The sequence below is a fragment of the Peromyscus maniculatus genome, chromosome 6 (genome assembly GCF_049852395.1).
Source record: "Peromyscus maniculatus bairdii isolate BWxNUB_F1_BW_parent chromosome 6, HU_Pman_BW_mat_3.1, whole genome shotgun sequence".
Taxonomy (NCBI): Eukaryota; Metazoa; Chordata; class Mammalia; order Rodentia; family Cricetidae; genus Peromyscus; species Peromyscus maniculatus.
Window position 1 is genome coordinate 111051983 of NC_134857.1, and position 10743 is coordinate 111062725.

Below are 10743 nucleotides of genomic sequence, written 5' to 3' on the forward strand. Positions count from 1 at the left end.
CTCCGTGTCCCTGAATGCAGAAACTTCCCAACTCCCTACATCTAGGAACTGCAGAGAGGTAGTTACAGTAGTAGGGGTGAGTGGATATCGGTCTGCAGGTGCAGCCCAGATGTTCTGTGGGAATCTGTGGGAGACAGAACACCTGAAAGGCGTCTTTCCTAGTCTGCGACAGATGGGGGACTAAAGAGAGCAGGCCTCGGGTCTGAAGCTGCTCTCATCAGTCTCGCGCCATTTCCACCGGGCTTTACCTGCCTCGTGCTGCAGGTCACCTCTGGCCTCCGCTGTGTTCCAGCGTGTCTGCTTTTACCTTTGGGTGCCATGCTGGTGTTTTCTTTGCTACTCCACCTCTCAACAACAAGGCAGAGAACACACTGAGAAGGCGGTGTAGTAGCTCTGAACCAATCCCAGAAATTCTTTCATTTCCGATGCAGCTTTTTTTTTTTTTGTTCACAAGAGGGCAGCCAAGAGCTTCTTCAACACACTTCTGCCAAGGGGTGGAAGGGCGGGAACAACTTTCCTTAGATTTCCTTAGGGGTGAGGGTGGGGAGGGGGTGGGGGTGTTGTTTACTTTAACTGTACATAGAAGACACATGTTCACATGCTTTATGTGGGTATGGGTATGGGCACGTGTGTGTCCCTGTGGTCAGTGGGCATGTGGACGTCAGAGGACAGCTTGTGGGAGTTAGTTCACTCCTTCCACCATGCTGAGCCCCAGAGATGAAATTCAGGTGGTCTGGCTGGACAGCAAGCGCCTTTGCCCACGAGCCATCTTGCCGGCCCGTATTATATATGTATTCTTTTTTTTAATTTTTTATTTACTTTTTAAATTTTATGTGGATTGGTGTTTTGACTGCAGGTCAATCTTTGAGTTACAGACAGTTGTTAGTTGCCGTGATTTGAACCCGGGTCCTTTGGGAGAACACTCAGTGCCCTTAACCACTAAGCCATCTTTCCAGCCCCACATATTCTTATTAATCAGAATTTTCTTTGACAACCGTATAATGCATACTGAACACACACACACACACACACACACACACACACACACACACACACACACACCCTCCACCTGTCTATCCCACTTCCTTATGCATCTTCCTCACATTTCTATTTGCTTTGTTTTGCAGAGCACTGAGTTTCCCGAGGACCATCTGTGACCAGGAGTTTTGAGCCAGCCTGTCGGAGCCTGTTGGGATCAGCAGTGGGTGCCCCACTGTAAACAAAGGTTCAGCAGTAAGGAGCATGGGCCCATGAGCCCTTCCTCTCCCCACGCCTGATTGTGAGCACGGTGCAAGCAGGCCTAGTGCAAGTAACTGCAGCTGCTGAGAGTCCACGACTGCAGTGGGTGTGCCAGTTCAGGGCCTGCATCCACTGCACCCTCTCCTCTGCAGTATCCCACCGCTGCCATGTTTCTTTTTGGGTTTTATTTATTTTATGTGTATGAGTGTTCACCTGTATGTATGTGCCTGTGTGTATGTACATGCACTGCCTGTGTGCCTGGTGCCCTCAGAGGTCAGAAGAGGGCAGTCGAGTCCCTGGAAATAGTCATGGATGGTTGTGCCATGGAGTGGGTGCCGGGAACCAAACCTTCGTCCTCCGAGGTCAAACCACTGAGCCATCTCTCCAGCTCCGAGCCTCGTTTCTTACTCAAAATAATCTCTTGAATAAATGCATAGGTTGGAACCGATGGATATTTAAACACGAAATCATAGGTAATAAGAACCACACTGTGTTGCTTCTGCTAGGGTTGCTTGCTTGGAGTCTTGATTATTTGGTGTAAGCAGAGCAAGGGTCAGAACGTGTAGGTTCTGGATCCCAGACCTTCAATGAATTGAGTCTCTGCTTTGGCCGTCATTCATGGCTAAATGAGGCTTCTCTAACTACTGAGAAGCACTAGATGGCATTATACAGACCAGTGTACAGGTAAAGATAAGTATTTAAATGTCGTGTAGCTACACATTTAGCAAAACATTGATACAAATTTTTAAAATTTGTTTATCATAAATGTGAAAAATTGTCAAGCACTACTTCTGCAAATATTTATATTTTATTATGATAGTGTGGCATTGTATCATTCTGATTGATTTGCATGTAGTGTTATTGTTCTTAGTCTTTTTGGGGGCCCCCAGCCAGCTTCTAAATAAATCCACACAGAGTCTTATGCTTAATTATAAATGCCTGGCCTTAGCTTGGCTTTTTTATTGCCAGCTTTCTTTAACTTAAATTATCCCATCTGTCTTTTGCCTCTGGACTTTTCCCATTCTCTTACTTCTGTAAATCTTACTTTTACTCTGTAGCTCTGTAGCTGGTGGCTGGCTCCTGTGGGGGGGACCTGCGTCCACTTGTTTCCCCAGGGTACGCTTGAGCAGGGAGAAGTGGAAAATATTTAGATAGAAATATAGAGGAGAGAGACAGATAGAAACACAGGATAGCCTCGGGAGGGCCTGGGTCAAAACCCACCAGCCCCTTCTGTCTCTTCTAAAGGACTGTTTATAGAAATGCCAAGGAGTGGAGCAAAAGACCCCCCACCCCAGCACAGCCAAGTGCAGACCATTCCAAGCACCTGGTAACCACGCACGTGGTCAATCCATTCCCTTATGCAGCACTGCTGGGTAAAGCAAGCTCAGATCACACTAGGAAACCTCTGTGGACCCCAACACCCCTAATGTCCTTCTCCTTCTCTGGCTCCTCCTTTTCAGTGCCCTCTTCCCACATTTCTTCTTCTATTTATCCTCCCTCTCTGCCTGCCAGCCCTGCCTATTCCTCTCTCCTGCCTCACTATTGGCCATTCAGCTCTTTAGTGCACCATCAGGTGTTTTAGACAGGCACAGTAACACAGCTTCACAGAGTTAAACAAATGCAACATAAACAGAAGTAACACACCTTAAAATAATATTCTACAACAATGTAGTGAACCAGGGATCAATTCCACTTGGTCATGGCATATAATAGTTTGAATATATTGTTGGATTTGTTTTGCTAATATCTTATTATATATATTTTGTCTGTCTCTCGGTGATAGTTGCCCAGAGGGTTTTTTGGTTTTGTTTTGTTTTGTTTTGTTTTGTTTTGTTTTGCAGTTCTAGGAATCTCTGGTGGCATGGGATGAAGGTCAGCAGCAGCTGCTGTCAGCTGCAGTCAAGCACTGTGGAAGTCCTTGGCCATCCTCAGTGGTCCTCAGTGGTGAAGACCACTGGGCTTCTCTGGCCTTGTTTTTCCCTCAGACAGGAACTCTCTCTGTTCTATGCTCCTGAAGCAGACTGAGGTTTCTACTCAAGATCTGGCCACTAGCAGGCCAGCCAGATGGCTCAGCAGGTAGAGGGGCTTGCTGCAAAGTCCCAAATAATCCGCTCAGGGGAGCCTTGGGAAGATGTACTGGTGGTTTGGAGGGTCATGACAGCGCCGTGGCTTCTGGGGCTCTGGTCATGACATTTTTTTCATCTGATAATTGGCAACGTGAGTTTGACTTGTTTTGTGGAATTTTATCCAGATATAGGTTGTATGTGAATAAATGCAAATGTTTCCTTAGGGAAAAGCCTGCCTCTCCTAGCATAAAGCTCTGTCTCACCAGTGTCCTGGGGCTGAGTCCACTGTGTCAGGACACAAGTCCCAGTGCACAGAGAGGCATGCCTGGCTCCTTGAGAATCTGAAATCCGATTTCACTGGACTCTGCTTCTGCAGTGGGAGGGGGGCAAAGCAAGCTTCAGTGGTACCGAAACACTGGAAAAGGAGTGTGGGAATTATGAACAAACATAAGCTAGTGGCAGGCACTGGCATAAAACACCTGGCCAGTCCTGGAAACAATGCTGTCTGGGGAGGAATCTGGGTGTGAAGCCCTCGACTGAAAGAGGCAATGCTTGGTGATCACCCTGCTTGCGGCATTAGCTGTGCCCCTAATGAAAAATGAGTGAGCCCTCCGTGAGAGCTACCATTTTAGCAGGCAACTGGTGCACACTTGTAAGCCCAACACTCAGGAGGCTGAGGCAGGAGGACAGCCATGAATTCAAGGCCAGCCTGGACTACACAGTGAATTCCAACCCAGCCTTGGTTACACTGTGAGACTCTGTCTCAAAAAACAAAAACAAAATAACCACTTAGCAAATGTGGTGGTTTGAATAAGAGTGGCCCCCACAGGATGATATATTTGATGGCTTAGTCACCAGGGAGCGGCACTATTGGAAAGGATTAGAAGGACTAGGAGGTGTGGCCTTGTCGGAGGAAGTGCGTCACTAGGGGTGGACTTGGAGGTTTCAAAAGCCCATGCCAAGCCCAGTGTCCTTTATCTTGGCCTGTGGATCAGGATGTAGTTCTCGGCTACTTTTCCAATGCCATATGTGCCACCGTGGTGAAAATGGACTAAACCTCTGAACTATAAACAAGTCCGTGGCAAAAATGTTTTTTTTTTTTTTAAATAAGTGTTGACTTGATCATGGTGTCTCTTCAGAGCAATAGAACAGTGACTAAGACAGCTAATGGATTATCTACTGCTGAACAAATACCTTCTCAATAAATTTGCTTCTAAAAAGCAACACAACAAAACCAAAGCGGACTTGAGGGTGCCAAACAATTGAATTTCCTGTGTCCTCACGCTGGGATTGCTGGCTCAACTGAAATGCCTACGTGGGGCCACCACCCCAATCCCTGTGGTGGGAGACAGCCTCGGTAGAAGGTTAGACCAGGGGCAAATCATCACCTTCCCTCAGATTCACTTCAGTCTCCATTTGCTCAGCCGATTCACCAGCCCGTGCACAGCACGAGGGAGGCATGTGCTCTAGTGAGGCATGGGGTACAGCCTGTACTTTGTATTCCGCAGGCCAGAGGTGGGAGAGAGGAGAGGGAGGATACAGGAGGTGGGGAGATGGAAGTGAAGGCAATGGGGAGGGGAAGGAGGGAGGTGGTGGATGGGAAGTGAAGACAATGGGGAGGGGAAGGTGGGAGGTGGGGGAGATGGGACACAGAATATGAGAGGGAAAGGAGTTCTTGGGAATCAGTTTTACCAGGAATGTGGGATGAGGCCTCTCTGTGGCGCTGGTCTTTTGGCTGTGACCTACAGGAGGAAAAGTGGTCTGGGAAAGTTGGCAGGGCTAGCTCATCATCCACTGGCAAAGATGTTCCAGGTATTTAAAAGCTCCTTTTTCTGATCTAGGAAGGCCTGGGAGCCCATTTTCAGGTTCCTAGTGGCTTTACCCAGCAGGTCTGCATAGAGAGGATGATTGGACCACGGGCCTGAGTGCAGGTGTCTGGGATGGTCTGCACTTGGCTGTGCTGGGGGAGGAGGTCTTTTGCTCCACCCCTAGGCATCTCTATAAAAACCCTAGAGCAGAGACAGTCAGGGCCCGTTGGAATAGATTCCAGGCCCTCTCAAGGCTGTCCTGTATTTTCTGTTTATCTCCATAATTTAAATCCTTCTATCTAATATTTCCTGCTACTCACACTCAAGAAAACTCTGGGGAACTGTGGAGTTGGTGGGTAGACACCCCACAGGAAGGACCTGAAAGGGGCATCATAGGAAGTCTGGTACAAAAGACCCCAGAGGGGTTAAAAGAAATTATATCCTATTCTTTCTAGAGGGAGATGGAATTGTAGGCATCTTGAGCATACATGACTTTAAGGAGAGGGTCAGACAATGTCCTGGAATGAACTTCCTCTAGACTTGTCTTAGGGTTTCTGTTGCTGTGAAGAGACACCATGACCACAGCAACTCTTATAAAGGAAAACATTTATTGAAGCTGGCTTACAGTTTCAGAAGTTCAGTCCATTATCATCATGGTGGGACATGATGGCATGCAGGCAGACATGGTGCTGGAGAAGGAGCTGAGAGTCCTATACCTTGACCAGCAGGCAACTGGAAGTGGTCTGAACTGGGTGTAGCTGGAGCACGGGAGACCTCAAAGCCCGCCCCCACAGTGACACACTTCCTCCAATAAGGCCCCACCTACTTCAACAAGGCCACATCTCCTAATAGTGCCACTCCCTATGGGGGCCATTTTCTTTCAAACCACCATAGGGCTCTACATGTAGTGTTTCATTTTCAGTCTCTCCCTATGATATTAGCTTCACTGTCCTTGGTTAATGGCATTTCAGCAAGAAGAGAAGGCAAATGTCCTCCATTTTTCTAGCTCTAATCTTCAAATAGATAAGGGTACATCAGAAAATGCACCAGGCACCACTGCAGATACACACACACACACACACACACACACACACACACACACACACACACACACACCTCAATCAGCAGACATAATCTTGGTGAGATCCCTGGCTAACCTCTAGAGACAGGTACTCAGCAATGTGCCACAACGGGCTTACACAAGACACAGCCTTATCCTAACCGTGCAGAGAAGTTTGGTGTGAGCTATAAGAAAACTGAAAAGCACAGCAGTAAAAAGTACTTTTAACTCTTACAAGGGACCCAGGTTCAGTTCCCAACACCCACATGGCAGCTCACAAACAGCTGTAACTCCAGTCCCAGGAGGTGGTATCTTCTGGCTCTGAGGATGCTAAGCAGGTGTGTAGTGCACAGATGTACACCAGGCAAAACATTCACACACATCAAATAAATTGTAAGAAAATTGACTTGCTGGACATCTGATTTACCAGGTCCTCAGAGGGCATATTTTAAAAAGAGTTACCCGCTCATCCAAAGTCTAGACCTGAACTACAGTGTGAACCCCTCTCTACACCTGCACTACAGTGTGAACCCCCTCTAGACCTGCACTACAGTGTGAACCCCTCTCTACACCTGCACTACAGGGTGAACCCTCTCTACACCTGCACTACAGTGTGAACCTCTCTCTACACCTGCACTACACTGTGGACCCCTCTCTATACCTGCCCTACAGTGTGAAACCCTCTCTATACCTGCACTACAGTGTGAACCCCTCTACACCTGCCCTACGGTGTGAACGCCCCTCTACACCTGCACTACAGTGTGAAGCCCTCTCTCTACACCTGCACTACAGTGTGAATCCCTCTCTACACCTGCACTACAGTGTGAACCTCTCTCTACACCTGCACTACAGTGTGAACACCCTCTAGACATGCAATACAGTGTGAACCCCTCTCTGCACCTGCACTACAGTGTGAACCCCTCTCTACACCTGCCCTACAGTGTGAACCCCTCTCTACACCTGCACTACAGTGTGAACCCCTCTCTCGACACCTGTACTACAATGTGAACCCCTCTCTACACCTGCACTACAGTGTGAACCCCTCTCTATAGCTGCACTACAGTGTGAACCCCTCTCTACACCTGCACTACAGTGTGAACCCCTCTCTACACCTGCCCTACAGCGTGAACCTCTTTCTACACCTGCCCTACAGTGTGAACCCCTCTCTAGACATGCACTACAGTGTGAACCCCTCTCTACACCTGCACTACAGTATGAACCCCTCTCTATACCTGCCCTACGGTGTGAACCCCTCTCTACACCTGCACTACGGTGTGAACCCCTCTACACCTGCACTACAGTGTGAACCCCTCTCTATACCTGCACTACAGTGTGAACCCCTCTCTGCACCTGCACTACAGTGTGAACCCCTCTCTACACCTGCACTACAGTGTGAACCCCTCTCTACACCTGCACTATAGTGTGAACCCCTCTCTACACCTGCCCTACAGCGTGAACCTCTCTCTACACCTGCCCTACAGTGTGAACCCCTCTCTAGACATGCACTACAGTGTGAACCCCTCTCTACACCTGCACTACAGTGTGAACCCCTCTCTACACCTGCACTACAGTGTGAACCCCTCTCTACACCTGCACTACAGTGTGAACCCCTCTCTACACCTGCACTACAGTGTGAATCCCTCTCTCTGAACCTGCACTACAGTGTGAACTCGTCTCTACACCTGCACTACAGTGTGAACCCCTCTCTACACCTACAGTACCGTGTGAATCTCTCTCTACACCTACAATACAGTGTGAACCTCTCTCTACACCAGCACTACATTGTGAACCCCTCTCTACACCTGCACTACAGTGTGAACCCCTCTCTACACCTGCACTACAGTGTGAACCCCTCTCTGCACCTGCACTACAGTGTGAACCCCTCTCTACACCTGCACTACAGTGTGAACCCCTCTCTATAGCTGCACTACAGTGTGAACCCCTCTCTATACCTGCCCTACGGTGTGAACCCCTCTCTACACCTGCACTACGGTGTGAACCCCTCTACACCTGCACTACAGTGTGAACCCCTCTCTATACCTGCACTACAGTGTGAACCCCTTCTACACCTGCACTACAGTGTGAACCCCTCTCTATACCTGCACTACAGTGTGAACCCCTCTCTACACCTACAGTACCGTGTGAATCTCTCTCTATACCTGCACTACAGTGTAAACTCCTCTCTACACCTGCACTACAGTGTGAACCCCTCTCTGCACCTGCACTACGGTGTGAACCCCTCTCTATACCTGCCCTACGGTGTGAACCCCCCTCTACACCTGCACTACAGTGTGAACCCCTCTCTACACCTGCACTACAGTGTGAACCCCTCTCTGTACCTGCACTACAGTGTGAATCCCTCTCTCTGAACCTGCACTACAGTGTAAACTCGTCTCTACACCTACACTACAGTGTGAACCCCTCTCTACACCTGCCCTATGGTGTGAACCCCTCTCTACACCTACACTACAGTATGAACCTCTCTCTACACCTGCACTACAGTGTGAACCTCTCTCTACACCTGCACTACAGTGTGAACCTCTCTCTACACCTGCACTACAGTGTGAACCCCTCTCTACACCTGCACTACAGTGGGAACCCCTCTCTACACCTGCACTACAGTGTGAAACTCTCTCTACACCTGCACTACAGTGTGAAACCTTCTCTATAGCTGCACTACAGTGTGAACCCCTTCTACACCTGCACTACAGTGTGAACCCCTCTCTACACCTGCACTACAGTGTGAACCCCTCTCTACACCTACACTACAGTGTGAACCTCTCTCTACACCTGCCCTACAGCGTGAACCTCTCTCTACACCTGCCCTACAGTGTGAACCCCTCTCTAGACATGCACTACAGTGTGAACCCCTCTCTACACCTGCACTACAGTGTGAACCCCTCTCTATACCTGCACTACAGTGTGAACCCCTCTCTGCACCTGCACTACAGTGTGAACCCCTCTCTACACCTGCACTACAGTGTGAACCCCTCTCTGAATCAGCACTACAGTGTGAACCCCTCTCTATACCTGCCCTACGGTGTGAACCACTCTCTACACCTGCACTACGGTGTGAACCCCTCTACACCTGCACTACAGTGTGAACCCCTCTCTACACCTGCACTACAGTGTGAACCCCTCTCTACACCTGCACTACAGTGTGAACCCCTCTCTACACCTGCACTATAGTGTGAACCCCTCTCTACACCTGCCCTACAGCGTGAACCTCTCTCTACACCTGCCCTACAGTGTGAACCCCTCTCTAGACATGCACTACAGTGTGAACCCCTCTCTACACCTGCACTACAGTGTGAACCCCTCTCTACACCTGCACTACAGTGTGAACCCCTCTCTGCACCTGCACTATGGTATGATCCCCTCTCTACACCTGCCCTACAGTGTGAACCCCCCTCTACACCTGCACTACAGTGTGAACCCCTCTCTATAGCTGCACTACAGTGTGAATCCCTCTCTCTGAACCTGCACTACAGTGTGAACTCGTCTCTACACCAGCACTACAGTGTGAACCCCTCTCTACACCTGCACTACAGTGTGAACCCCTCTCTACACCTGCACTACAGTGTGAACCCCTCTCTGCACCTGCACTACAGTGTGAACCCCTCTCTACACCTGCACTACAGTGTGAACCCCTCTCTGCACCTGCACTACAGTGTGAACCCCTCTCTATACCTGCCCTACGGTGTGAACCCCTCTCTACACCTGCACTACGGTGTGAACCCCTCTACACCTGCACTACAGTGTGAACCCCTCTCTATACCTGCACTACAGTGTGAACCCCTTCTACACCTGCACTACAGTGTGAACCCCTCTCTATACCTGCACTACAGTGTAAACTCCTCTCTACACCTGCACTACAGTGTGAACCCCTCTCTGCACCTGCACTACGGTGTGAACCCCTCTCTATACCTGCCCTACGGTGTGAACCCCCCTCTACACCTGCACTACAGTGTGAACCCCTCTCTACACCTGTACTACAGTGTGAACCCCTCTCTGTACCTGCACTACAGTGTGAATCCCTCTCTCTGAACCTGCACTACAGTGTGAACTCGTCTCTACACCTGCACTACAGTGTGAACCCCTCTCTACACCTGCCCTACGGTGTGAACCTCTCTACACCTGCACTACAGTGTGAACCCCTCTCTATACCTGCCCTACAGTGTGAACCTCTCTCTACACCTGCACTACAGTGTGAACCTCTCTCTACACCTGCACTACAGTGTGAACCTCTCTCTACACCTGCACTACAGTGTGAACCCCTCTCTATACCTGCACTACAGTTTGAACCTCTCTCTACACCTGCACTACAGTGTGAACCTCTCTCTACACCTGCACTACAGTGTGAACCCCTCTCTATAGCTGCACTACAGTGTGAATCCCTTCTACACATGCACTACAGTGTGAACCCCTCTCTACACCTGCACTACAGTGTGAACCCCTCTCTACACCTACAGTACAGTGTGAACTTCTCTCTACACCTGCACTACAGTGTGAACCCCTCTCTACACCTGCACTACAGTGTGAACCCCTCTCTACACCTGCACTACAGTGT

General features: G+C 49.3%; 1 protein-coding gene across 1 annotated transcript in view; it reads left to right on the forward strand.

Moving 5' to 3' along the window:
* Lef1 (lymphoid enhancer binding factor 1) overlaps positions 1 to 10743 on the forward strand; it is a 272799-nt gene that overhangs the window by 173172 nt on the left and 88884 nt on the right. The gene's annotated exons all lie outside the window — the stretch shown is intronic.